General features: G+C 52.1%; 1 long non-coding RNA gene across 1 annotated transcript; it reads left to right on the top strand.

The window, feature by feature from the left end:
* The first annotated feature begins 12,175 nt into the window (after positions 1–12,175).
* Positions 12,176–21,529, top strand: LOC118501347. The gene is made up of 2 exons (XR_004903982.1): positions 12,176–12,887; positions 21,160–21,529. It is a non-coding gene; the product is annotated as an uncharacterized LOC118501347 (long non-coding RNA).
* Positions 21,530–26,674: the final 5,145 nt, after the last annotated feature.

The raw sequence follows: 26,674 nt of genomic DNA, 5'->3' as shown, positions 1-26,674 counted from the left end.
GAGTAGGGGAAGGCGGTCTCGGGCAGCGCAGGAGGAGAGGAGCTGGAGGAGTGGGCGCAGGCACGAGGCCAGAGGGTGGGCGCTGGGGAGTAGGCCCAGTGAGAGGCAGCAGGGTCGGTGCTGCAGCTTTAATGAGACGAGTGTGGTGGGCAGTGCTAAGTCCAAGAGATGGGGTTGTGCCTGTTTAATCAGTCCCGCCCGAGGTCAGGACTTGATGGACTGGGATGGCCTCACCTGCAGGGGGAAAAGGCAGGCAAGACCACTTCCAGTTTTCTCTCCAGAAAAGGCGGGTTTGGGCAGTGAGCTCTCCCTTGAGATCTCCGTTCCGGCTTAATGGGCATCATTCTCGTAGAGATCGTTACGATTCCAAGTGAGTGTACAAGAGCTCCCACCCCTACCCATCCCCTACAATTTCTCTTCACACGGGAGGATTTGGTGATCACTTCTTTTTTAGGATTTTATTTATTTATTTTTAGAGACAGGGGAAGGGAAGGGGGGGAACACCAACATGTGAGAGAAACATAGATCAGCTGCCTCTCACACGCCCACAACCGGGAACCTGGCCCGCAGCCGAGGCAGGTGCCCTGACTGGGAATCGAACCAGCAACCTTTCAGCTAGCAGGCCAGCGTTCAACCCATGGAACCACACCAGCCAGGGCAGCCATCACTTCAGACAACACATCACCTGGGCACCAGGCTGGCAGAAGTTGTTTGAACTCCTTCAGAGCAGGTCTCCCCAACTCTGGGGCACACGGCAGCGGGCGCCCCGAAGTCTGGAGGTGCACTAATACAGAGGGTGAGTTGGGAGCGAGCCATTAGGAGCCTGCCTGCTAAATGCCACCATCTAGACACACCTCCCCTCACTGGACCCTGATCACTGTGGCCTGGCCACCACCGTGGTGCCTCGGTCCTCGTCTTCAGTTCGTTCTGGAACTCGTGACTCGTGCTGAAACCGACAAGTACCAAGAGACTTTTCCCGTGAGAAATTTTCCCTTGCACGGTGGCATCATGACTCAAACGAGTTTTAGCAGATGCGATGCATCCTGAGCAAACACCAAGGGCTGAAACATTTTTTCTCATCAAAACGCGACAGTACGGGGTTGGAGGCGGTCCGAAGCTGGCGAGTTCCGAGGTGTGACCGTATTACCCGTTTTGCAGATGACACGGCAGGCGCCCAGGTGTGCCTGGGCAGGACCCGGGCAGATTCAGGGTCAGGGCTGCAGGAGGAGGGCATGGTTTTGGGTCCAGGCTTCTGCTGACACCAGAGCCTGTACCCTTCCCCACGCTGCTCTTCCAACGGGACACCCTGAGCTCCTGTCATCCGCGCCAGATTTCAAGCTCTGCGACACCCACATTCGCTCACCACGGAAAGGCCGAGACCCCAGCAAAATGCACTGAGGTCATTCACTGGTTTCAGGCAGCTTTTACCGCTCATGGCTCCAAGGTTCTAAAATCGCTAGCAAAGAAATTCTTGTCTTCTGTAGCTTTAGGAAGAAGCATTTACCCCAGTCCCCGATGTCACGGATCTGAGCAGCAAGTGTCAACGTGTCATTCATTCCACAGGAAGACGGCTCTCCCACCTATGGGAATGGCCCTCGAGTCCAGCTGTCCTCCCCGGAGGCTCACACACGCCCTGGCCCATGTGGGCCATCCGTTCCCACTTCCTGTGCCCCAAAGGAAGCCCGCAGCGAGCTGGGTGAGGTTCCAGCACAGCACGTGACCGTGGGCCAGGTTATAACTCTCTGGGCCTCAGTTCCCTTCCCTGTACCTACCTCATTCGGTTACATGAATTAATAGGTACAAAGTGCTGACAGATATTCAACCTACGGTTGCTGCTTTTGTTATTTGTATCATCTCCACGTATCCCGAGACAGTCTCCAGAGATACGTTCAGAGACTTAATCACAACGTCATCTTTATAGGGCTCCTCACAGCAAACACTTTCAGAAACAAACTAGCAGACTAACAAAAGAAGGAATGAGATGGATGCAGGTGCCTCCCTATAAATGCAACAAGAGGCAGCAGCTAAAAGTTACAGAAGAGAGGAACACCTTCTGGCGAGGGAAATGTTTGCAACACACTGTCTCTCCCTTACCAACTGCCCCTGAGGAAAACAGAGAAGACGGAGAACGCTACGCCCCCCACCCCCACGCCAGGGGCCTGCAGTACGGAAATTTTTGTTGTTGTTGTGTCCTGTATTTGCTGAAAAAGTTCTGGATGCCAATTTTGTATCTAATCTATAATATGCCCATGTTTGTTTGTTTGTTTTTTTTAAAAAAAAAGCATTTCAAAAGACTTTCCACAGTGCAAGAGCGAGCCTACAGGAAGAAGCCCCAGGTTCATACTGTAGCCTCCTGGGTGTCCCCAGGGATGCATCTACCACGGGGTTTTTTTATTTTCCTATTAGGTAAAAAGTGTAGGTTGTAAAGAATGTGTAGGAGGTAACACTATTTTATTATAAATAGACAGAATATGCATAAAAAAAGACAGAGATCGCCCATCAAAATAGTACCATTTGGGGGGAAGAGAGATTACAGGTAATTTCACTTTCTTCTTTTATTTATTTTTCAAAATGTTTACATTTTTTTAAAAAGCCTGAACTAACTCGAAAGGGAGCAGAATCAGCCTCCTGCCCACTGGGCGAACAGCCCCCCACCCCCTCCACCCCCCGCCAGGGTGTCGGCGTGAGTCCTGAGCAGATCTGCGGGGCTGGAGGGAGGGCGGCAGGTCCTAGGGGCAGAGCCGTCTGGGCTGCGAGTCAGTCCCCGCCACGCGCCAGATGGGGAGTGACCCCTCAGAGCTCAGCCCACGGCAGGGGGCCCTGGAATCTCCTTCAAAGTCACCACACAGCGGGCAGTGTGTGCTGGCTCCCTACCCAACACGTTTACCGAAGCACGGGGAGCATGCCCAGAAGCTGTCCTCCTGGGGCCGTCCCCTGAAGTTTCCAGAAGGGCAGCTGCATGAGGGAGGCCTCCTCGGCTCCCAGGCCACCCACTCCCTTCCCAAGGGACCTCTCCCGAAGCTGGCCCTTCCCGCACCAGCGGTTGCACGACGGTTTTCAGCTCTACATACGGGGACAGCGACCGTGCATCACGGGGACCTCACACTGGTGTCCACTGTCTCTGGAAACAGACCCACCGCCACCCACCACCCTGCCCCTTCCACCGCTCCATCCCCTGTAGACTGTGGCTTCTTGGGGGGGTTTGGGCAAGGTGGGACCCCGATAGGAAATTCACTGTACATGGAATTCAGTACACACACACACACACACACGTCACAGGTGTGCATGTAACTGAAACAAGTGTCATGGCACAGGGCTCGTCCTTCCTGCTTGAAGGAAGCTCCGCCGCTTCCTGTTCTCCTCCTTCTCAGTGCTGCTCCAGACTCGCTGAACCGAGTTTTACCAGACACGGTGTTAAACGCACTGCTTTCCAGCACGCAAGACCGTGACTCCGTTTCCCAAACTTCCCTCTAAAAGCACATTTTTTTAAACATAGGAGGTGGAACTACACACGATAGTCAAAGTACCAAAACCAGTAATTTCATGTACAGTTCAACCGCATGAATAGGTGTGAGCCAAATAGGGGACTCCATGGCCCTGGTTTGCCTCTTGTAAGCTGATTCAACATTGGAGCAATGGTCACAACTGGATGACACTGTGAAAGGAGATTATTTTGTGCAAAAGACGGATGTCACCTGAGTTGGACAAGTCGCACACCTTCAGGGGGAATAACAACGACAAACAGGGACACTGTGAGGAGAGAATGAACTCGTGCGTGTGGAAGGGCCTGTGAACTAGACGGTAAAAACAATTCTTGTCCAGTTTTCTGAAGCAGTCAGTTACGCCAGCATCCCAGCAAAATCAGGCAATGAAACACCAGCATCTTTGGGAAGTTTGCTCCACGGTAAGATCTTATGCAGAACCCTGTGAGGTAGGTATTCTTGTCCCCATTCTCCAGGTGAGAACAAACAAGGCGCCAAGCATCAGAAGAGCCGGCCAAGGTCACAAAGCCAGCAAGTGGGGGGATCGGGTCCGTCTGCCTCTGACACAGGCGCACTCAGCACCGGGCTGCCATCCCCCTCTGCACCCACCACCCGCCACAGACCTCCAGCTCCGGGCCCCAGGAACAGCAGGCCCACCCATGTGGATGCCCCCTCAGCCAGGAAGGAAGAACCCCCATGACACAAGGGCAGGACAATGAGGTGGCCCCTCGGCCAGCAGCAGGAAACGCAGGCTCACCTTGCTGCCATGGAAACAGGCTGCGCAGTCAGCAGACTCCCAGGCCTCCCATCGGCCTCCCACCTCCGGCACCGGGAGCCAAGGGGTATGTCTTTAAACCTTCACTTGTTGGCATAAATACTCCCCTCAGCCCTACACAAAATGTACCCAGAGACAGGAGGTGGCCCCAGCCAAGCTGGCCAGGTCGCAAGAAAAAGAAAAGTGCTGAAGCCAATGCAAGAAGGACCTTGTTTGGGGGGCGGGATGGGGGTTGGGACTGGGTTAAAAAAAAAAACCATGGTCAGCATCTCTGTTCTCCTTTAAGGCAAGACCACACTGGCCGCTCTTCAGTCCCATCTCTTAGTCATGCATCAGCCCACTTATACTCACTTGTCAAAAGGGAAATACGACTTAAACTGTGCTCTCAGGGCAGTTTCAGGGCTGTTCCCCGTTATATACTGTAATACGTACATATACATGTAGGCGTGCACACCATCCATTGTGGATTTAATCCCTTAAATCCAATTTAAAAGATTTTGTACCACAACTCTGACGACTCATACCTATGGCCTTTTGCCCTAACTTTCAAATGTAATGTAATGCTTGAGTGGATGGAATATTTTGTGAGTTGCTTTGATATTTCTAAACCCATTTGTAAGGGACTTGAACATCATGTGACCTCACTTACCTAACTACTCTGCGTGAGAGGAAATACTAATTGTCATTAGCATTTTAGAGGTGCGAACAGCAAGGATCAGAAAGGTTAAGGCACCTGTCCCAGATCACACAGCTAGTTAGGTGGCAGAGCCAGCGTTCCCACTGCGCTGCTTGGCTCCGAGATCTATACCCGCTTCACCATCCAGGGTTTTGCTTATCTGCGTCCCTAAGGAACAAGGGCTGCATCCAAAATAGCTGGAAACATATGTATTTGCAACACAAATGAACTAACTTCCTTAATACCAAAGAGCTTGTGGAAATCGATAACAAAAGGCAACCTCCCTCCCTCCCTCTCTCTCTCTCTCTTTCTCTCTCTCTCTCTCTAACTGGAGTTAACAAAAAAAAGGAAGCAAGAAATGCAAATGGCCCAAAATGAAATGCAAATGGCCCAAAATGAGGGGAAAAAGTATGCAACTCAAAATTATAAATATAAATAAAAGTAACAGGGTACAATTTTCCACCTCTCACAATTCAAGGATCCTCCATTCACCTGACGGTACGGAGAACCGAACCGGCCAGACCGATATTTGTGGAGGACCACTTCAACAACACCACCGAATTCTTAAATGCATGAACCCTCCAACCCAGCAGCCCTAAAATCAAAGACTGAAGGTTATGAAGCTTATGAAGGTTACAGTGAAATGTGCACCAAAAGACATTCTCTGAAGCATGATTTATAAAGGGTGGGGGTAGAGAATAAAAGTAACTAAAGTGCCCATTGATTGAGAAATGGTCAAATAAATTATGGTTCATTCACGCATCACAATATTAGGCAGTCATTTTTTAAAAAATGAGTGAAAGCTATTGGTACAAATATGAAATCATCTCCAAGACACCTTAGTAAATTAAAAGCCTAAGTAGAATACAGTGTATATACAATGTTTTTAGAAAGATGAAGATGGATACTTGTCTACATGACATAGAAACATTGTTCTTCCTAGAAGGAAAGCAAGGGTCCCCGCGGTGGGGGCGGGGGCAGGGGTGGGGGGTGGCGGTATCTTTAAAGGGGACAAATACTTTTCTATGTTTTAGATTGCAGGGTTTTAAACCTGGGCTGCATGGGCTGTTTTAAAGCTTCTACAAAACACCTGACGTTGGATACAAAATTCTAAATATGTTCGTTTCTTTGGGGGAGAGGATTCTTCCCTTTTACGTACTCCATAAGGGTCTCATACCCACCCCACCCCAAAAAGAGTAAGGACCACTGCGTTACAGGCTCCAAACTGGTGCCAAGTCTTCATTTCCACTCACTCGCTCACTCGCCCACTCAGAAGCCATGAAATAACAGTGGGCTGAGGCCCGGCTGGGGCACCCAGAAAAACACCACCCCACGCCTGCCCTGGGGAAGAGGATTCGTGGCATAAAAATGATATTGTCTGCTCCAGCCTCAGCAATGGCAACCGGGTGCAGCTTCCCTGCAACAGGAAGAAGGAAAAGTGGAACTGAAAATTATTTGCATGTTTAAAATTAGACCTTCTGTGGGAGCTGACACCACTGTGCTTTCGAAATGCCCCCACCTGCCACCTCACCAGCACCCCTCGCCCAGGCATGTACATGCCCTGGAAATTCTGAGACAACGGGAAGATGCCAGCTTCACTCATAAGGAAGTAATACCCAACTTCCTACAGCACCTGTCCTCCCTCCAAGGGGCCACCAGAAAGGCCAATGAAAAGCTGGCCAGACGAAGTGGGGACAAGAATTGCTACAGCCGGCCATTCCCTGGTCTGAGGCAGCTGCCACTCCAGGATTTCCACAGAGACTGTCTGGCCCCCTCGTTGTCATCTCCCACCCTTCTCTGGCAAACCCCGGGCCAGCCCTTCCTCTGCAGGGACAGCAAGGACATCAGCAGCACGGCCTGTCTCGTGACTGTGGTCAGCCAGCTGGGGTCAGGGGGGTTATACCTCCCTCCCCCCCCCCCACAGCCCGGGAGAGTCCTGAGGGCAGGACTCTTGCCCAGCCCCCCCGCCCCCACCGAGGCCTCTGCTCGGTGCCTGCTTCCCAGACTTCGGCAACGTGTCACCTGTGCACGTTCGCTAGAACCACGTCATCCTTACATAATTATTTAACAATATTTTTCTGTGCATCTCCTTTTTATTCTATTTCACTAAACTTATTTACTATGGCGCTACAAAGAACCTCAGTCTACCTATAAAATCATGGGCTTGATATACAACTTACAATCTTTTTTCTAATATCCCCCCCACCAAAAAAATAAATAAATAAATAATTCTGAACATTTAAAACATGTTTTGGGCCCTGGCCAGTGTAGCTCAGTTGTTTAGAGCATCACCCCATAGACCAAAAAGGTCATGGGTTCGACTCCTGGTCAGGGCACATACCCAGGCTGCGGATTCAGTGAGAAGGCAACCAATCAATGTTTCTTCCCCTCTTTCTCCCTCTCTCTCTCTATCTCCTTCCCTCGCCCTCTCTCTCTAAAAAGTGAGGATAAAAAAATGTTCTGGCATTGAGCTAAGCTCCTTTTGCACATGCCCCAGGAAACACTCTACGGAAAACGCTTGGTGAGTATTCCTGAAGCCCCATTTCTTCTCCCCTAATAACAACAGCAGCCGCATCAAGCAATGGAATTGTGCCTTAGATTTTACATAGCAGCCCTTTTTCTATCTTGTTTGATCCTCTCAACTGCCCACTGGAGCAGGAAGTGTTAGCCCCTTTCTCCAGATAAGAAAATGAGGAGTCACGTACTTTCAGTGAATTGCCCGAGTGTATGCAGCTACTAAGTGGCAGAGTGCAAAGTTGAACCCAGGTCCTCCCATTCCAAACCCCATCCTGTCTCCACAGAAGCAGGCTTACCTCATAAGCTCAGGCTGCCAAAGAAGCATGAGCAAGAAAGAGGGCCCCTTGGTTGTCCACGATACAAACGGAGTAGATGCTACAGAATTTAGGATTCAGAGAAGGCGATACGACTCCCAGCCCCATCAGGGTTCAGGTCCCAGGAGTCTGTCCCTCCAACAAAAGTCCCATCAGTTAGTTGTACTCTGAAAACCATCCCTGAAACACCCAACTTCTCACAGCGCAGGACAGGAACCCAGGGCCATGGAGACATTAGGCCTGGCTCTGCCACCTACCACTTACGAGTCTTGGGTAACTTCCGAACCTCAGTTTTCTCTCAGATGAAATGGGGACATGATAGCACCCACCTCTTACTATTTCTGAAACGAGCAAATGAGGGAATGCGTGGAAGCCCTTCTTAGCACAGTGCCTGCCACATGTACTGTTACCTGTTCATTACAATATTACCAATCAACAGCATGACGTTGGAAGGGAAATGCACCCAAAAATTGCCTCCTGCACTGCACTCAAAATAATTCCCTGGGCCCAGCAGTGAATGAACTAAGAAGTAATTGCTGATGATGGGCTGGCTAAACCCAGGCCTGCAGCCACTCTGCAGCTCTGCCTAGGCCTCAACCCCGAGGAAAAATTACTTTTAGGAGCTAAATAACCTCCTTGCTGACCAAAATTACTCACTCAGGAGCCAGGATTCATTCTCCCTGCTAAGGAAAGCTTGGGTATTCCGCGGTTATCTTTATCGTGGGGCTGAACTTGAAGTCAGCTCAAAGTCACAGTCTAACCATAAACCAATTTGCTCTGTTTTCTTAAACTGTCTGCAAACAAAACATAAAATTTGGTTTTTCCGTTGTTGTTCTGAAGCAAAACAAAAATATTTAGAGTCACCCATATGAGAATTTAACGAGCAGTATAAAGAGGAGTTAAACTACTTTCCATACTCTGGATGGAGCAGGTAGGCAAGCAGGCTCAAGGACCAGCTATAGCAGATAGGACATGCAAACAGTTATTGCTCCCCAGTAAACAAGAAAGCAAAAAACATGCAAAACCACAGCCTGATAAGACCAACCCGACAGCTGTCAGTCACCAGCTTTTTTTTTTCCTTTTTTAAAGCAGCCCACTATCCAGCCAACGTCATAAAGAATATGTCAGGACTACATTTCTCAAGAGAAGGAGGCAAGGGGTGGGGGGGGGAATCGCTTTGTCACACTGACTACAACACACACAGAAACCAAAAATAGTGTGCAAAAACACTGCGAGGATGGGCAGGGTCAGGCACTGCAACCAGCCAAATCCCCGAGCTGGAATCATCTCCGACCGGCCTTCCTGTCTTGGGGATGAGATGCCAGAGTCGAAAATTGCTTTTCCGGCCCTACGACGCACAGAGACCTCGGGCATCCCACCTTCCCAGCCTCCACACCCGTCCTCATTCCTGCTCCAACAGAGCTCCGTCTTTCCCACGACTTGTCCCTTTCCTAAACCTGCCACAGGTGTGATTCCTTTTTAAAACACACACACACACGCACACACACAACTACCCAAGCCATACTGAGCCAGCCCCTGTGTTAGGGAGGCGGTCAGAGAGATACCTGCACCCACATTTCCTAAATTCGCCAGCTTCAGAAATCTTCGACGCGACTTCTAATTTCAAATATGACTTGCTGCTGAGAGACTGTTTACACCCACAGTTCCAGGAATACCCGCGATGAGGCGGGACGGCACCGGCAGCTGAAGTAAGAGCACGGTGGCAACACAGCACACGCACAGAAACCGTCGTGAACGCGCGAGGCACACAGGCAGGCGGCGCAGGTACCGGTCTCCGCATCGCTGCCGTCTTGCCGGGTGACCTCGGCCAGGTCACTGTCTGCTCTGGGCCTCAGAGTCCTCGTCTACAAGAAATGAGAGGCTGGAGGCACCTCAAAAGACAGGTCCAGATCAAGAAGTCATTGACTCCCTGGCACATCCAGTATCCAAATGAACTGCCAAATGTGGATTCGAAGATCCTTCTCCAGAGAGCCTTTTAGAGTTCCTATTTTATAACGTATCCAAAAAAAAAAAAACGAGAAATAGAGTCCTCTCGCGTTTCTGCAGAATAAATTAGGGCGGAAGGAAATATCTGAATAGGGGACAAGTGTGGAGTGGCTGGCAATATGCTACTGAAATTCAAGAAAAGATTGGGCAAGAAATAAATGTACACCGAAGAAATGTTTCACTGATTCAAAGCACCGCTAACAACCACCACGACGGAAGCAAAAACCAAAAAAAAAAAAAAAAAAAAACTAACAATGTAATATAATAAAATATACGTGTATCAAATTAAACTAAAAATAAGTGAAGATCAAGTATGTCTTTAGTAAAAATTGTGGTGCAAGGGCTCTTCAATGATGAGGTTTTTATCCTTTTTTTTTTTTTTTTTTAATCTCATAGACTGTTCTCCAGAGCTTCCTTGCGGGGACAGGGAGGAACCCCTCACACACACACACTACACCTTCGTGATCATCCCCTCTGGACACCCTTGACTCTCTACACAGCTCCTGCAGACGCTGGCCAGGGGAAGCCCCAGTCCCCAGGGCAGGCGGCAGCACACCCACCCTACAAACGCCGTTTCCTGAGCACTCGGGGGACTGCAGAGCCAGCCCAGCCCTGGGGCTTGCTCGGACACCTGACCCCGCGTTCTCTGCAGGAGGTCGCCCTGCCTCCCGGGCCCTCGGAGGAGCCTGCCTGTTCGGAGCCTGCCGAGGACCAGGGCGAGGGGGCAGTGGCCCGCCGAGCTCCTCCGCCGCCGCCCGCCGGCTGGGCTCCACTGCTCCCCAGGGCTGACGTGCGTGAAAAGTTTTCCCTGAAACCGAGTTCCATCCCCAGTAATAACTGACTTGCCAGGTTTCAAACGTCCTCCGCCCTTTAGGGCGCCTGTGTGTGTGAAACAAGCAAGATTTTCATGAATAAAACGCACAGCAGGGTGTCATCAGTGGAGCCCTTTTCCACTGCAGGTTCGAGCCCCGAGCGGGCTCCTAGAAGGCTGAGCGGAACCGCGGGCAGGGCTGGGCGCCCCGCTCTTTCACTTCTCTCCCTCCAGGTCCCTCTGTGCGGTGGGCAGCCTCCCAGCTGCCCTGCCTCCCCCCGGGGGGGCAGCGCTACGGGAAGACGCCGCTCTCAGAAATCTCGGTCACCGAAACGCCGGGCGCAGCATTATCTGAAAAGCGAAGCCAGAACACAGGGCCGAGGGGGGGAGAGCGGGCACCCACCGAGCACGAAGTAAACCCCCAGGGAAGCGACCGGCTTCCCGGGGGAGAGGACCGTCCGCGGGAGGGACCCCTGCGTGCAGCCCCTTGCCTCGGGGTGGCAACTTTCCCCAGAAGCGGTGCCCTCGGCCCCGAGGCCCGGCGCCTCGCCCCCTGCCCCGCGACCCGGCCCCCGGCCGCCGCCGCTGCCCCTCGGCCCAGCCCCTCGGGCCCTACAGGCCGGGTCGGCCCGCGCCGCGCCGGGCGCCCTCATCACACACGCCCCCTCCGGTCGCCTCCGGTCGCCTCCGGCCGGCGAGCCGGGTCGGCAGACTGAACCGGCTGCGGGAAGGGCGAGCCAGAGACGGCCTGGAGTCCGCGGGGGCATCCGAGGGGGGCTCCGAGCACCCCGGGACCCCGGCACCCGCCGCCCGCCCTCTGGTGCCGGGCAGCCGGTTCCCGCGAGCTCTCCAGGAGGGCTTCCCTAGGACCCAGGCCCTCACCTCCCCCAACCCTGCAGGCGGGCACCGCGGGCAGGTGCCGGGGATGCCAGTCCCGCCCCGCCCTGCCCCCCCCCGTCCGGGCCCCAGGCCGCTCACCTGGCCCAGGCGACACAGCAGCAGCAGCGGCGGCAGCGCCCAGCGCAGCCGGAGCGAACGCCGAGGTGGCCGCGCCTCCCGCGCCGCCGGCTTCATGCCCCGCGCGCTCTGGAACGTGTCCGGGCCTCGCGAGTCGGGCCCCGCCGTGCGCCCGAGCCCGGGCGCCCTGCTCGCAGCCTCCAGCCACCGCCTCCGCCTCCGCCTCCTCCAGCCGGTCCGCCTAGTCCCCGCTCCGCCCGCCCCGGGCTTCCCCGGGGACATGGCAGCAGCGGCGGCCCCACGGCTGGGCCCGGCGCGGCGGTCGCGGAGGGGACCCGTCCCTGGGCGCGCAGGAGCTTCGCGGGGCGGAGCAAGCGGCGCCCACCCCTCGTGCGCGGCAACGGGATCCCGGCTCCCGCGGCCCCGGCGGCTCCCGCTGCCTCCTCTGCGCGTCATGCGGCTCCGGCTGCAGGGAGCCGCGGCGAGCGCTCCCGCCCTTTGCTCCCCTCCCCCTCTGAATATTCATCGCTTCCTCCCGCCCGGCCGGCCCGGCGGCGGCCGAGCCCCGCGGCCCCTCGCCGCCCTCCGCAGCAGCCCCCGCCCCCGCCCAGCCTGCTGGGCGGTGGGGAGGGGGCAGCGGCGCGCCCCGCGCGCGCCTCGGCGACTCCCCTCCCGCGGGCAGAGGAAGCGCCCCCGCCTCGCCTCCTTCTGCTCCGGGCCCTCCCACATTCCTGGGACTGGGGACCCGGGACGCGGCTCCGCTGCTCCGCGCCGCGAGCCCGCACGGCGTCCCAGCCTCGGTCCCCCTCCCGGGCCCCGGGTTTGGGTCACCACATGCTGACCGATATCCCTACCGAGGGCGCAAGCCAGGCCTACGTTTAGGGAGCAACCCGGTGAAGGCCTGGTTGAGGTGGGCTTGGGGTTCTTGAACCCCTGAACTGTAGGACACAGTGCTGTGTGCTGTGTTCTCCGCGCCCCGCCCGGGAGCCGGAGAGCCGGCATTGGAGCGGGGCCTGTGATTGCGACCCCGGCTCTTCTGGCATATGCACCTCCGGCTCTGCTGGTGCTGCTTAGCTGTGTGGCCTGGGGACGGGCACTTCACCCCTCTGGGCCTTCTTTCCTCATCGGTGACATAAACCTGGGAACACTAGCATCCGGCTAGAGAGACGTGATTGGTGATTGCAGGAAGCAATGAAGAGGAAAGTCCTAAAGACGAGCAGCTTTCAGCACGTTCTCGAAGGAGCCCACGACTCGACCCGGGTTAAAGACTGCTGCAGAGGCTGCTGCTGCGCCCGCGCCCAGGGAGAAAACTGAGGACCTGGGAGGCGAAGCCAGTTGCCCAAGAAAGGTAATGAGAGAGAAGGCCAAGCCAAGGAGTGCAGGGAGGGAGAGATGAATTCCAACCAGGGGAAGAGGTGACACCTGAGCTGGGCTTTGAAGGCTGGGTTGGGTTTCACCGAGCCGATAGAGGGAAGGGGGGGGGGGGGGGCAACGTCTCATGAGGTGGGAGCAACTTGGCAAAGCAGCCGAAGGTGGATGATTCAGGCGCGGCCTTCTGAGACGCAGGGAACAGCAGGGTGGGGGTTCGCGTTTGGGGGAGATTCTGAAAGCTAGAAGAACTAGTCTGGGGGCAGGTTCTCTGTGCAGAGGGTGCACACCGCCAGGTGACTAACCCTGCCTCCAGGTACCCCTGGCACCTCAGGGGCCCCGTCTGTGAGAGGGGAAGACACCTGCACTGAAGGGGTCCAAACAGCTCTCGCCAGACAGGCAGAGAAGGCCAGAGGACCCACCTGTGGACTGCCACCTCGCCACCTTTTGTTTAAACATGATGTAATCGTCATTCAGGAGGAAGCCTCCTCCTCCCCTCCTTGGGCAGACAGGTGGTTTGAAAGGTGATGGTGTTCCTGATGCCCAGAAGGAAGAAAAGCTGCCAGGTCTGCAGGCTGCCCCAGCCTCCCCGATACTCACAGGCCGCACAGACCCCGGGGACCCACCCAGCCTCCAGGGCCTCGTGGCAAACAGCTCTGGGAACTCCCCTGTGCCCTCTGGTTTTCTCCTGGATGAAATGGATGCCCGCACGGAAGTGTCGGTGCGAACGGGATTTCCCCACCACGTGGTGACGAAGGAGAACACACAGCCTTTTCAGTAAAAGGAGCTAAGACCTGAATGGCACGCTACCTGTTCGGTCATAAACTGACTACACTGGATTAACGACCCGGAGGAGAACCGAAGTGAATCCTGCAGAAGGGCAGCATCACCTCCCCGAGGGCAGGGACCCGGCTCTTCTCTCCCTGGGCACCCTGCCACACCGCACTCTGCGCCCCACCCCTAGCGGAAACTCAAAGCCTGAGTTCACTGCGTGCTTGTGTGAGTGCATCCAGGGGAACCTTGATGTGAAAGTTCACTTCTTTCAAGGATAAATCAGGGAAGTGTCGTTCACTTTGCAAAAAAAAAAAACAGAGAGAGAGAGAAAGACTTGATTCCAATTGATAGGTCTCACCCTCAGATGTTACGTGTCCCCGGAACTTCCTACATTCCCCAGCCCCAAGGTGGATGCCTATCCCCCACCACAGTCTCCTAGCTCCCCCTGCGTGAACCTTACCTAACCACAAATTGCCTATGTGACCTTCTTCCTCACAGGACTCTAAGGGAGCCCCTTGAATGTGTGGGCTGCATATTTTCATTGCATGCCCAGCACAAAAGTCACCCAACCCAAACAATATTATTTAGTTGAATGACATGCATTCTTTTGAATTGCAAGCTAAGGTATTAAATATACGCCTGTTCTTTCCATCCCCTCAACTCCCCCTCTATTTCTCTCTCCCTCTCTCTCTCTCTCCCTCTCTCTCTCTCTCTCTCTCTCACGCACACACACACACATACACACACACACTTCCATTTGCAAACAGTTTTTCAGGGATAAATTTACTGTGCAAAGTTCAGGGCACCTTCTCTGAGAATATAATATACCATGACATTTGACCTTTTAATCATGTCCCCCTTCAAGCAAAAGCTACAGCTTTGCGGAATAGGAGGCCAGGTTCATAGGAAATAAAAGACCAAACCAAGAGGCTGGAGTGGAGGGCTCCTGGGTGTGTCCCGAAGTGCCTGACAGGAGTCACCCAGTGGCTTGTTAGATTCCCATTGTTTCCTACAGACTATGGAGGACGGGGCCTGGGAATATGTATGTTTACCTATTTCTATCCACCACCTTGGGTCGGTCATTCTTGCTGTCAAGCAGGACTGGAAAACACTGTTCATTCTACCATTGGCCTACACTGTGTCCCCAGTAGAAATAAAGACCATTGATCCAGTACCTACTAAGTGCCAGGCACTACTCTAGGTACTTTACATGGTTTCTCTTCTTACAACAACCCCATAGAATAGGTATCACTATCTGCATTTGACAAACAAAGAAACTGAGTCTCATGGAGATTTAGTGACTTGCCCCAGGTCCCACAGCTTCAGAGTGTCAGAACCAGGATGAAACCGTGTCTTGCTTGCCATTACGCCATGGTGTTCTTCCCCTCGACATTTGTAGATAAGCTAATACAAAGTGCTCTCTGTGCTGGCTATTATTATTACTCTCCTGAGCCTCAGTTTTCCCAATTTTAAAATGGGGAGGGACAGAGAATACAAGACTTTCCACTACATCCCCCAAGAACTGGGAGCAGGCAGACAGCCATGGTTAATGGCACGTCCACTATGCCACCAGGAGGGAGGCATGCTGGGCACCAGCCTGGAACCAGGGCAGCAGCCCCGCAGGGAGTCCATTCAGCCTGGCAACCCTCCGTTTATTTTAAAAGCCACCGTGAGCAAACCATTCCCCAAAGCCCTCCTAAGCGGAATGGAATGCTTCTTGGGAGTCTGATTAGCTAATGTCACAGGCATGGCTGCCCTGAGACCTTCCTGCCTCCCAGACTTGAACTGAATCAGAATGGAAAGGAAGATTTTGAAAGGTCTTTATTAAAAAAAAAAAAAAAAAAAAGGAGCACTTCATCTTTATAATAGTAACAGGATGTTTCCTGTGGACTAATAACTGCACTGTGGTTAGAACTCCATGCTCATCCACCAGACCTCAGCTCCTCCCCGAACAGAGCCCAAATCACCTGCCTGCACACAGAGCCAGGGAGTGCCTTGGCAGTGCCTTTCCTGTTTCCTCAAGCACTTGCAACATTGAGCCTTTTCCTAATTTGTGTGTCAAGATAGAAAACAAAGTTGCACTTGCAAAGAAACAGTCGCATGTAACAGATGTTCAGTGAAGGAATGGAAGCCTGTTGTAGCCGACTCAGGGTCTGCAGAACAGAAAGAGAGCCACTGTCCTCCAGAGAGCCTCGCACTGCACCGTTCCCCAAGTGTTAAACACACACAGGGATGAGCCCACGGGCCTCCGCGCTCACAGCTGTGAAGCTCCCAGTAAGCCCAGAATCTCCATGTTCTGGCAAGACAGACCCAGGACCTGTGGTCTCAGAGCACCTGGAAACACAGGGAGTGTGTGACAAGGAGACCTGGGGACAGAGGGCTTTTGTCCGGGGCTTGAGAACAACTTCTGCACAGAGACCAGAAGGGGCGGGCAGCGGGCAGGAGGCAGGTGATGAAGCCTGCAGCAAAAACGCCACCTCAAACAAAGACAGGGTGAGGGCCGTAAAGACAAGCAGGAGAGTGAGCAGGAGGCCCAGAGTCCCAGGGCTTCTCAGTGGCTGGGCCCTTCCGGGCTTGTTGAAAATAAATTAATTTTGTTTGGGTTTGAAAAGAATTATTCTTTTTTTTTTTCAGGTTAAAAAAATTGTCTTAATCACATTGCACTGGATCCATAGAACACCTGGGTAAGGGTTAGGAGAAGCAATGACCTTGTAACAATTGTGTCACGGAATCTTGTCAGTGCAGAAGAAAATGCCCTTCAATCTAAATAAGCAAACCAAAATCATGTATGGCAATAGTTGCTTTATGATATATTAGTGGTATATGAACACATATAAACATATATGCATATGTCATATTGGATTGATTTGTGCGTGAGCTATGCTCATAGTAATAAACCGTAATGGTCATGAGTATGAACTCTGGAGTCAGCTGCTTGGGTTCAAGTCCTAGTTCTTCCATTTATTAGCTGTGTGACCCTGAACCAGTTACTTAAGTTCTCTGTGCCCCAATGTCCTTTATCTACAAATGAGGACATTCTTGGGATGGTTATAAGTCCTTTAAAAATAGTTCAAGCACTGATAATCCTGCCTGGAATAAAGCAAATAGCATGTATTAGAAGATATTATTAAAATATGTTTTGGCAGATGTGAGGCGGGGTGGTACAAGGCGGAGAGTATGTGCTCGGACCAGATGGTCATAGGTTCAAACCCTGTCAACTTGCTGCCCGGTTTTGGCCTCCATTTCCTCACAGAAGGAAGGGGATGATAATTCACTTCTGTGGAGGGGACAGGAAATGACACGTGCCAAGTGCCTGGCACCCATTCCGGGAGCCCCAAGGGTAGAGGCATAGTGACTGGCAGAAAGAGAAAGGGATGGGGAGTCGGGGCCCCAGGACTTTATTACCAGCTGCTATTACAGAGACAAGTCACTCTTCTCAGGCTCAGTTTCTTCCTCTGTAAAGTGGGGGTTAGACCGGTGCATGGGTCAGCATGGGCTGGGTTATGCTGCAGTGACAAACAGCTCCCCAGATCTCGATGTTGGAAAAGAACGAACAGGAACACCCTGTTCTTACTCCATGTGCCCACAGATCAGCTGAGGGCTGGGCTTCACATCGCTCCACCCCCAACCCCTCAGGAGCCATCTGCTGGAGCAGACACCATCTGGAACCTTGCCAATTGCTCTGACAAAGGGGAAAGGGGCTTTGGAGGGTCTTGGACTGGAAATTAAATACTCTGTCCTAGAAGTGACGCTAATCTCTCTCACTCACAGGTCATCAGCCAGAAGCAGTCACATGGCCCCACCCAACAACAAGGGGGCAGGAAGGCCCATCCCACCACGCTCCCAGAATGCAGAACTTGAATTGTCAGGTGAACTGCACTCACCACCAGCCTAGTCATGGAGCCTCTAAAATCCTGTCGTTAGAAGTGTGCTCCCCTGACCAGCAGCACGGACGTGCCCTGAAGGCACGTTAGAAACCCAGAGTTTCTGGCCCCACCCCAGACCTGCTGTGACAGTTAACTTCATGTGTCACCTTGGGCAGGCCACAGGATGCCCTGCTGTCTGGTGAAACACGCCTCCTGGGTGCATGTGTGAGGGTGCTTCTGGAAGAGAGCCTCGGTTGAAGTGGGGAACTGAGCAAAGCAGATGCCCCTCCGAGAGGTGGGGGGGCATCCTCCAACCTGTCCAGGGCCCACACAGAACCGAATGGCGGAGGACGGCCGTGTTCTGTCTCTGCCTGACTGTGCGAGCTGGAGCATCCACCCTCCTGCCCTGGGCCCCTCCTCTTCTCAGGCCCTCAGTCTCAGGCTGGAATCCACACCACCGGCCCTCTGCGTCTCCAGCTCTGAACTCCGCCACCAGCCCTCCCGGGTTTCCAGCTGGGACACTGCAGATGGCGAGGCTTCTCAACCTCCATCAGCACGGGAGCCAATGCCTTGTTTTATTTCTATATAACATACATGCGATATATCTTCTGTATAACATATGTCTCCTGTGTTACATATAATATTGAATACATAATCTCCTAGATTACATATAATATTTAATGCATGTGCTAGAGTTCCTATATTATATAATACATATGGTATATCTCCTACATTACATATTACATTGAATACATAATATATATCGCCTATATTATATATTATATGTGTGTATGTGTCCTATCGGTTCCATTTTTCTTTTTTTTTTTAAGATTTTTTATTTATTTATTTTTAGAGAGGGAAGGGGGAGAGAGAGAGAAAGAGAAACAGAGAAACATCAATGTGCGGTTGCTGGGGGTTATGGCCTGCAACCCAGGCATGTACCCTGGCTGGGAACCGAACCTGGGACACTTGGTTCCCAGCCCACGCTCAATCCACTGAGCTACACCAGCCAGGGCCCAGTTCCATTTTTCTGCAGAACCCTGCTTAGTTCACCTACTAAATCAGAACCCGCACTTTACGAAGTCCCCAGTAGACTGCGGCGGACACTCCAGTCTGGGACGTGCTGGCCTGTGTCTGTCCAGTAGCCGGACAGCGAACTGCCTAAGAGCCTGGCTCTCAACCCCTAACAGTGGATTCGGTTCCCACGCTCACTCTGGAGCCACCCGCGGAGACTCCTATCAGAGTTCTATTTCTAATTGGAATCAGAGCTCAGGAATCTGCCCTGAGCAGCACACAGGTGCAGTCAGCTTCCTCCAACCGGGCTCTGAGAAAATCCTCTCCTGCTCATTCTGAGTCTGTGAGCCTTTTTTTTTTTTCTATAAAGCAGAAGGAATTCTAGAAGGCCTAGACTAAACCTTGAGAGTTTCCTTTCACTTACTTGAAAACTCTACTCCAAAAGAGAGAGAAGGTAAAAACCTAAGTGGTAACGCCCACTGCTATTATTGGCAGCTCTGCCCCAGGCTTGCTGCAAGCCGCATCACATACTTGATCTGCTTTGGCCCTGACCACCACCCTGTACCCGAGGCTCTGCCATGGTCCGCACTTGATGGTTAAGGGAACTACAGAACCGACAGTTGAAGGAACTTGCTCAAAGGCACACCGGAGGCAGAAGCAGGAGGCAGACACAGATCTTGGGTTAACCACTACGTGGTGACTTCCCCAGGGCTGGCACCCAGCCCAAGGAGGTCCCTCCGCAGGACTCATTCCCCACCCTGAGCGTCTCCCCCGTGGTTCTGCAGCTGGGTGACACAGCGGGCCTGGGTGTGAGCGGTGCTTTAGCACGAAGGTTTCCGTCCTGGGATCTCCCGGGACTCTGCTCCCTCTCCTCTGTGTGGCGGGCAAGGAAGAGAAGATGCCCCTCATTCTGGGCCTCTGCCCTCCTCAGCTGACTCCGGTTCCTTTCGGGGCTGTAAAGAAATATCAGTGTGCTTGATTTCGCCAAAGCCTAGAAGTCTGCAGTCACCAAAGACATGCACACATGAAGCATCTTTGCCTCGAGGCTCTGGGCCCTGGGAAGGCAGGCCAGGCCGGGCTGGGCTGATCCCGGGCCTGTTTCTGACCTGGCCATCATCCTAAGCAGTGAAATCGAACAGAGAGGAGTTCGCAGACCGGCTGCGACCCTGGCACAGGGAAGGCAACAGCAGGTGTCCTCAAGGTCTTGGCTTTTCTGGCAAAGCTACATTTTCCTCATCCTGATCCCTGCTGACACAGTGACACCCCCGGAGACTCATGGTGCCCGGAGCAAGACATCCGCAGTGCAGAACCATCGACCAAAACAGGGCCGAGACGTGAAGGGATCCCGCCAGACTCCCTGACTCAACCTGGCACTTGTTACCTGGGAGGATCCCTGGCTTTGGGCCCCTGGCCTTCAGCACCAACCTGAGGCAGGTGTGTTCTCTGCGCACTTGGCCCACAGCAGGTGTTAGACGACTTAACCTTCCACTTCCTGAGCTGGAAGGGAGCTTAGAGGTCATGCATTCAACCCCTGACAAATAAATGAAGGCCCAGAGAAAGACAATGACCATCTAAAGCCCTGGAGACGTGTATGGGAAAAGTCAAATGCAGACTGGGGTAGGAGGTGGATAGTAGGAGGTCTGTCTGGAAAAAGCGCATTGGTTGCTAATGTATCAAGAACAATTGGCACAATATTGATGTGGCCTGGCAGCCAAGGAGAGTGGACTGGAATATGCATGTGTGAACAATGACGACTTCACTGTACTAGTCAGTGGGGGCCGTAGATGCTGTTGAGTGAGCATGTGAACTGTGTGGTCGTCACATTCAAAATGACTGAGTGAGTAGAGCAATGAATCTGGGTCAAATTTTGCGTTAAGCTTGAACAATCCTCTGTGGAAATTGCTTGGATGATCCAGAAGGCCACCGCTATGGGCAACCAGTGACTGGCAGCTTCATCACAATGTTTGCCCACTCATGCATCAGGTCTCGTGCAGAGTTTTTTGGCAAAACATCAAATCACCCAGGCAACTCAGCCCCACTATAGCACAGATTTGCTGCCCTGAAACTTCTGACTTTTCCCAAAACTAAAATTGCCTTTGAAAGGGAAGAGATTTCAGGTCTTCAATAAGTTTCAGAAAAATATGACAGAGCAGCTGATGGCAACTAGGAGAACTGTGTGAGGTCTCAAAGTGGCTACTTTGAAGGGGACTGAGGTGTCATTGTCTTATGTACAATGTTTCTTGTATCTTTTTCAATAAATGTCTCTGTTTTTCATATTACATGGCTGGATTCCCTCTGGACAGAGCGTGTGTGTGTGTGTGTGTGTGTTCACACATACATACAATGTTCTACCACTTCCAAGTTTACAAAGTTCTTTCCCTTGCAGTCAGGAAAAATACTCAAAATAGCTTACCCTGTCAGGCACAGGTTCTGATGAATCAGGACAGACACCAGCCTATTGCCCTGCAAACATGAATACCCTTGACCCTCTCAATGACCTTGGGGCGTGAACCCTGTAGTATTCCCACCTCGCAGATGGGGAGATGGAGGCTCTGAAAGATTGACATGTAGCTAATATTTGTGTTTGCTTGATTGCAGGTTACAGAGATGGTTTAAGCAAAAGGGGAGCTCTATGAGGAGACCACTGGGGCGTCTGGCAGACCCCTAAGCAGGAACTCGCAGGGCCTCCCCCAGGCCTGGCTGCAAGAACTGGAAAGCCACCAAGAGCCCAGGCCAGCTGTCTCTGCACATCGGCCTCCTGCTTCTCCCCGGCAGGCCGCCCTCCTCTGCATCTCTGCAAGTTTCCCAGTCTCCTCGCCTGTTTCACGTTCTGACAGTGTGACTCCTAGTCCATTTCAAATCCCAGTCCCAGAGGATTCTGATCGGCCCAGCTTGGATCCCGTGCCCACCCCTGGTCCAGTCCTCTTACTTATTACTGACATTTAACAGTCCTTATTCATTTGTGTCACCTATTTACCTGTTGGTGTTTTTGTTGTTGATACGTTTTGAAGTATACACATCATGACATTTCACCCCTAAATACACATCTCTAAAATGTAAAGGCATCATTCTACTTAACCACAACACCATTATCATACTCAACAAAAGTAAGAATTCCTTAACGTAACCAAACACTCTGTCCGTACCCAAATGCATACAATGGTTCCCCAGATATTTTTCAATGCTGGTTTTTTAAAGCAGGATTCAGTCAGTATCTACACATCATGTTTGGTCGTCTTGACCTTGACGTCTCCTTCTCACTCCTACACCCACATCTCCTTCTCAACTGCTTTAACCTCTGTATCTATAGCTGCATCTCCATTGCTGATATGGTTGCTCTCATCACAAATGCAGAAGAGAATGTCTCCTCACCAGACCCGGCCGAAAGAAACCCAGGCTATTTGTGGGTGAAACGCTATAGTCTGGTCCCCTCCACTCACTGGTAAGAGGTGACTGACTATGCGTGAAACCTCTGGCCTTGGAAGAAAAACAGAGGATACCTCTATGTGAGTCAGCCTGCACAACAAGGACTACAGTCTGTCTCTCTCTCTCCCCGCCCTCACCTTCCTTGTATAATTCAAAGAGGCAAGTTGGTGTGAAAGGAAGGACACAGGCAGACACCGCCTCAACCCCGGCTCCATGACTGTGGAGCAGGGTGGCCTCGGGCAGGTCATCTGCCTCTCTGAGCCTCAGTTCCCGCCCCTGTGATGTGACGACGGGCCGTTTGCGGGGCTGCTGCGAGGAAGGAGTGAGTGCACCTGCACGGCCTGCCCACCGCCAGCCTTTGTTTCCTTGTGAAGCTTGGGGCGGAAGTTCCTACCTGGTTACCAAGTTCAATTTTGCTCCGTCCTATAGACACGCTAGAGGACATTTCCCAGCCCCCCTTGCTGTTAGAGGTGGCCGTGTGATCAAGTTCTGACTACGGAATCTGAGAAAAGTGTGCGGTGTGAGCCACCTCCAGGTTCAGCCCCTAACACCTTCTGCGCCTCTGGGCTGGGGGACAACCCTTGCTTGAAGTGGCCTCGTGACACCAGCAAACATCCCTGTGTATCTGGTCCCCAGATGACCACGCGGGGCAAAGTTCTCGCTACCAATGAGGAACACCTGATCTGGACTTTCCGCGAGCAAGACACAAAGCTTTCTGGTGATAACCGTCGTGGTTTTGGGGTTTGTCCTCTGCAGCGGCTCACATTGCTTCAGCCAACACAGAGCTCAATGTCGAAGGTGAAGTCACTCCTTAGAAGGAAAACCTGAACAGGACTGACTAAAACCACAGTGGCTTTTGGAAAACCAAATAAGGAACCACACAACCGTTAAAGGAAACCCTTACATTTTAATAGTGTCTTTTATCACACGTCTGAGTGTTTTGATATTTTCTCCGCCTCTGAAACAATGCCGGGTGTGGCTGCCATCTGACACTGCTGACAGCCAGGGGACAGCCGTGCGGTCGGTGCCACGGACACGGACGGTGCACGCACAACGTGGTCGCAGCTCTCCATCTGTCGTCCTCCCCCCCCCCAAGGTCGGGCATTGTTAGCACCACAGGTGTTGGGTTTAATCAGCACACACACGTTGTCTTCAAAGAGACTCCGTGCTGATTGGGTGCGGAGATGAGCAGTCGTGTGCTGAAAAGGCAGGGAAGCGGAGCAGCTTGAGGTGGGTAAGAGTCTGTGTCTAAACAAGACCAAACAGAGCTCTTTCGATAGTCATTGAATGAGAATTCTAAGTGATAGGAAAGCTTTGCGCCCTAGTTTCCTATTTTTCAGACATGCATTGGTGATGGTGTGGGGTACAATGGATGGGTACCTTCGATTTGGTGAGATTATCAACATGTCGATATGTCCGTGATTTTTAGCCAAGGAAGAAAGCCAGTGTAAATAGTAATAATAATAATGATGATAATAACGATAACACTTGCACTTCCTAAGAGCCCAACAAGTGCCAAGTTGTGTGCGTTAATCGCATTATCTCACCGAATCATTGTAACAACCCTGCGAAGTGGTTACTCTTTTACAAATGATTGCAAATTGTCCTGCACGCCATCGGGAAGGAGAGTGGGGTGCTGTGAGGCTGAGTACCAGGGAGGAACATGACTCCCATCGGAAAGGGGACTTTCCCAGGACGCAAGAAAACCTGAAAGAGAAGAGGCGGCCGTGTTCAGTGAGCACTTACCAGGTAGCAGGTTTGATTCTCGTTATGTATCAACTCCATTCTCGTAAGAGCCCTAAGAACACTATTCTCAGTTCCACTTACAGATGAGGACCTCAAGACGGGGATAAAGGGCTTGCTCCTTCCTAATAATCCGAGTCACACAGCTAATGAGTGATAAAACCTGGGATGTGAAGCATGGCGCTCTGGGCACGGAGCCCGTGCCTCCTCCCCCTTCACTCCCCTCCCCAGCGACTAGAACGGGGAGGCCTCTCCACCTTACCAATAAGGCAGCAGGAAGCAAAATGCTACAAGCACAGGCTCCGGGGCCAGACATCCCAAGTTCAAAACCAGGCTCTGCAACTGACCAGCAAGGTACTTGGCTCTTCATCCGCTGTATTAAATGAGTTAATACACATCCAGAGCTTATATCAGAACCAGAATAGATAAGCCCTCAAACAGTATTACATAGTATTACTATCTTCATACAATGCCACAAGAACTCCGAGGAAACAGCGACTCGGAGGTTTAGCAGCTTGTCTGAACCCACTCATTGAAAGAAAGGAATAAGCATGCAAACCTAAGTCTGTTCACCCAGAAGCCCCTGTTTTTACTCCACGGAGCTGCCAATCAAGGATGAACCCAGGGGTTAGGCTTGCATCCCTGCAGGATTCCGAGACAGGAGATTGCAAACCCAATGTGACACCCCACTTCAGCTTCCAAATCCCACCCAACAGCAAGGCTCTCACGTTGCCGATCTGGATTTCATGTGTTTTATTTTAATTTTTAAATCCTCACTTGATTATGTTTATTAATTTGAGAGAGAGAGATTGATATGAGAGAGAAAGGAGAAACATCGATTGGTTGCCTCCCATACGCACCTCAACCAGGATCGAACCCGCAACCTAAGTACGTGCCCTGATGTGAACAGAACCCTCAACCTTTTTTTTAAAAGATTTTATTTATTTATTTTTAGAGAGGGAAAGGAGGGAGAAAGAGAGAGAAACATCAATGTGCGGTTGCTGGGGGCTGTGGCTTGCAACCCAGGCCTGTGCCCTGACTGGGAATCAAACCTGTGATGCTTTGGTTCGCAGCCTGCGCTCAACCCACTGAGCTATGCCAGCTAGGGCAAACCCTCGGCCTTTTGGTGCACAGGATGATACTCCAGCCAACGGAGCTGCACCAGCCAGGGCTCATCTGTTTTATTTTAAAGTCATTCCTCTTGGAGAAGCTGGAGGGAAGAAGGAGACTCAGCAGTCAGTTTCTTTCTCTTACACTTTTCATATGGTGTGGGTCACCTTTCCTCACCTACGGAGAGGAGGCAGGGCCGTCTCAGAGTCAGCACGAAGCAGGTGTCTGACAGAAAGGTGTTGTGTGGAAAATGTATTGGAGGTTGCCAGAGGCAAGAAGTGAAGGGCAAAGTGGGTGAAGGGGGGGGGTCGAAAGGTACAAACTTCCAGTTATAAAACGCAATAACTCATGGGATGTAATACACAGTATAGTGATTATAGCTAATAATGCCGTATTGGATGTTTGAAAGTTGCTAAGAGAGTAAATCTTAAAAATTCTCACCAGAAAGAAAAAATTGTAACTATGTGTGGTGATGAATTTTAAGACTTATTGTGGTGATCATTTTGCAACATACACAAATATCAAATCATGTTGTACACTGAAACTAATATCATGTTAGAGATCAATTATATCTCAACTGATAATTTTAAGAGTCGTTAAAGCTGTGTGTTCTCTCGTAAACCAGTATACGAGAGAATGAGTGTGTATCCTCTAAGGCCTCTCCCAGATCAGACGGACCCCACACCACCCCACCCCCACCCAACCTACTTGCTACTTGCTTTTCTCTGACTCCCATTTCTTAACCCCAGTGTTTCTCAAATAAGGGTGTTGCGAGGGGCTTCTGAGGACACTGTGACACTGAAGTGGTCTTGGTGTGTGATGACACCCTGGGTTTCTTCATTCCCCATTCCCTTGGGCAAGTGTTTGAGCAACAGGGTAGAGATGGAGGGGAGTGTGTTTGCTGGGGAGGGGCTGTGAGATTGAGGTGGGCAGGTGGGTGGTGTGTGCCTGGAGCCCTCATACATACCCTAACTGTCCATCAAGGTGGCAGGTGATACCTGCTGCAAAGGCTAGGAGCCCTGGGAGCTCTGCTGGACACTCGCCACCAGGACCAGAGCCCCGGGCCTTTGGCTACAGATCATGGGAACCCGTCTCAAACAAGAACAGCAGGGAAGAAAGGCATGCATCGCTCACAGAACTATTCAGGGGTGTACTGGTTTCATGTCTGAATCCTAACAACACTCAAGGAAGGTCTCAACTTTCCTCTTCTTCCCTCTCCCTGCCCTGTTTCCTTCTCTCGGTGTTTGCTCGAACTGTCTCCTTGGAAGACAGGCGTTCTCCAAGCCATGGCCGCTGACCACCCTCCGTGGACCTCCCTCCAGCCGCAGAGAGCTCTGACCACCATGACTGTTAAAGTTGGGGGCAGGGGAATGGCCTGTGGGAGAGGAAGCTGGGACTGTTCCCTTTTGATGAAAAAGTCAACAGCTTTCTCAGAAGCTGAGAGCAGACTTCCCCTTCTGTCTTATTGATGACAGTGGGGCCCCAAGGATAGCCCTAGCTACAAGGGAGGCCGGGAAGGTGGGAACAAGGGCTGCTCTTGGCTTACACGTATCGTGGTCCATTGTCTGGAGCGGTCACATGGTCACCCTGAGAAAATCGGGGTTTCTCATGCCAGAAAGGAGAGAGACTACATTGGGTAGGTAACAAATGATGTTACCATAAGAATGTGTTATGAAGCCACCTCACCAGATCACATAATAAAAACAGGAAGGAGAGCCCTGGTCAGTGTGGCTCAGTTGGTTGGAGCACTGCCCTGTAACTCAAAGGCTGCAAGTTCAATTCCCCATCAGGGCACACACCTAGGTTGTGGTTCAATCCCCAGTCTGGGCATGTA

Source organism: Phyllostomus discolor, chromosome 6 (genome assembly GCF_004126475.2).
Source record: "Phyllostomus discolor isolate MPI-MPIP mPhyDis1 chromosome 6, mPhyDis1.pri.v3, whole genome shotgun sequence".
NCBI lineage: Eukaryota > Metazoa > Chordata > Mammalia > Chiroptera > Phyllostomidae > Phyllostomus > Phyllostomus discolor.
This window is presented reverse-complemented; position numbering and strand designations above follow the sequence as displayed.